Consider the following 2,159-nt stretch of genomic DNA (forward strand, 5'->3'; position numbering starts at 1 on the left):
TGTTTAAGACCTTCTGTCTTACATCAGGCCAGAATAAGAGAGAGCCAGTAGAGATGGCCATCGGCCCTGAGCATGGGTCGGTAGAAAAAAACAGAGGAGCGAAAAGATTTTAAAGTTGGATTTTCGCTGGAAACTGTAGCCAGAAACAAGCTTTCGCCTGCAGAGCCCTTGCTTTCTAATTCAAATGGCTCCCAGAATTGCTGTCTGCCCTTAAAATGGGCTGTTAGAAAAAATCCTAAAAAACAAACAAGGTCTTGAAAAGTAAAAGAAAAACGCAGTTAAATGAGAATTCAGAAATATATCTTTGTCCCATTGCTATAGTACAGCTGAGCTCAGATTCTGATGATCAGGATGGGGAGGTGCAAACGCCGTGAAGCCTACGTCATGTTCATGAGCCCATTCCATTTAAAACTCTCAAAGAATTAAAACAAGCATGTGTTTCATCCTGTACAAACTCTCCTTACACCAAAGGCTTGCTTGAAGGATTGGCTCAAACAAAAGGATTAATTTCTTGGAATTGGGAATCTCTGGTGTGGACAGTTTTACCTCTGTCGAAATTTTTACAGTTCACGACTTGGTGTAGGGATAAAACCCACCAACAGGAGTGGCTGAATCAATCCCGAGATCTGCCAAATTATATCTTGGTGACAGGAATTATGGGGCAAGGAAACTGGTTTGGCATAAATGTTCGATTGAAATATAATCAGACTATCATTCAAGTTCGGCAGTGCTGTATTAGAGCATGGGAAAAGATAGCTTCTCCTGGGCAAACTGTGCTTTCCTACATAAATGTTAAATAAAATGCTAAGGAACCATATGTGGATTTTATTGCTAGATTACAAGATATTGTGCAAAAAACGGTTAATCCTCCAGGTTTAAGAAATATGATGTTACATATGTTGGCTTTTGATAATGCTAATTCAGAGTATAAGTGGCTTTTACATCTATTAAAATTAAACAGTGTACCGCTGGAAAAAATTTTAAAAATTTGCCGAAAAGTCAGGTCAGACACATGTAAAATGCAAATGTGGGCTGAGACTATCCACGGGAAAAACAATCCTGGAGGACAAAGAACTTCCTCGAGGTGTTTTAATTGCTGCCATAGGGATCATTTGAGAAAAGATTTTAGACAGTCTTCTGGAGCGTTTAACAATGGCCAGTCTGCTGCTCCTGCTCTGAGTACAGTAGAGTTGATCCTAGGCCAGAGCTCTCTTACATTAAAAGGAATTTCAGTGCATTTGGGTATAATTGATTTGGACTGTTCAGGAAAAAGTTCAGTTATGATGAGTTTCACTTCTGATTATTATATTCAGGCTGGAGATCGTATCACACAACTTCTGATAGTACCTTATATACAAATTGGGAAATCTAATGTTCTAAGACAAGAAAGTTTTGAAAGTACTGGAACTAAAGTATATTGGCAAACTTTTATCAATGACCAGAGACCTCAATTAGAAATTAAGCTAAATGGGAAATCTTTTGTTGGACTTGTAGATACTAGAGTTAATGTTACAATTATTTCTAAAGGTTTTTCGCCAAAGGCTTGGTCTTTAAAACAAGTTCCTACGGTACTTACTGGAATTGGAACTATGACTGATATATTTCAAAGTCAACAAATTTTAAATTGTTCTGGCCCTGATAAACAGACAGCCACTTTAAAACCTTACATGACTGACATTGCTATTAATCTATGGGGAAGAGATTTGTTACAACAATGGGGCACTTATATCAATATACCTAATATATCTGCTCCTGCTAAACAAATGATGCTTGATATGAATTATAATCCTTGTTGTGGTTTGGGCAAAAAAGGCCAGGGGACTAAGACTTTTGTGGCACCAAAAGCACATTCCTCAGGGCATGCTTAACAGCCCAACCCTGTGCCAGCATTTTGTCAATCAGCCTTTAGAAAATACTAATAAAATATTTTCCTCATAGTTATATTATTCATTATATGGATGACATTTTATCTGCATGTTCATCCAAACAGAAATTAGAACAACTGCACCAATAGGCCAGAAAAATATTGCCTCAATTTGGTTTAATAATTGCTAAAGATAAAGTCCAATAGGATTGTCCATTTACTTATTTAGGGTCTCTCATAGATAGAAATAAAATAGTTCTTGAAAAGGTTCAAATACGCATAGAAAAATTACAAA

The sequence above is a fragment of the Propithecus coquereli genome, unplaced genomic scaffold (genome assembly GCF_000956105.1).
Source record: "Propithecus coquereli isolate 6110/MARCELLA unplaced genomic scaffold, Pcoq_1.0 Scaffold45, whole genome shotgun sequence".
In the NCBI taxonomy this organism is placed as follows: Eukaryota; Metazoa; Chordata; class Mammalia; order Primates; family Indriidae; genus Propithecus; species Propithecus coquereli.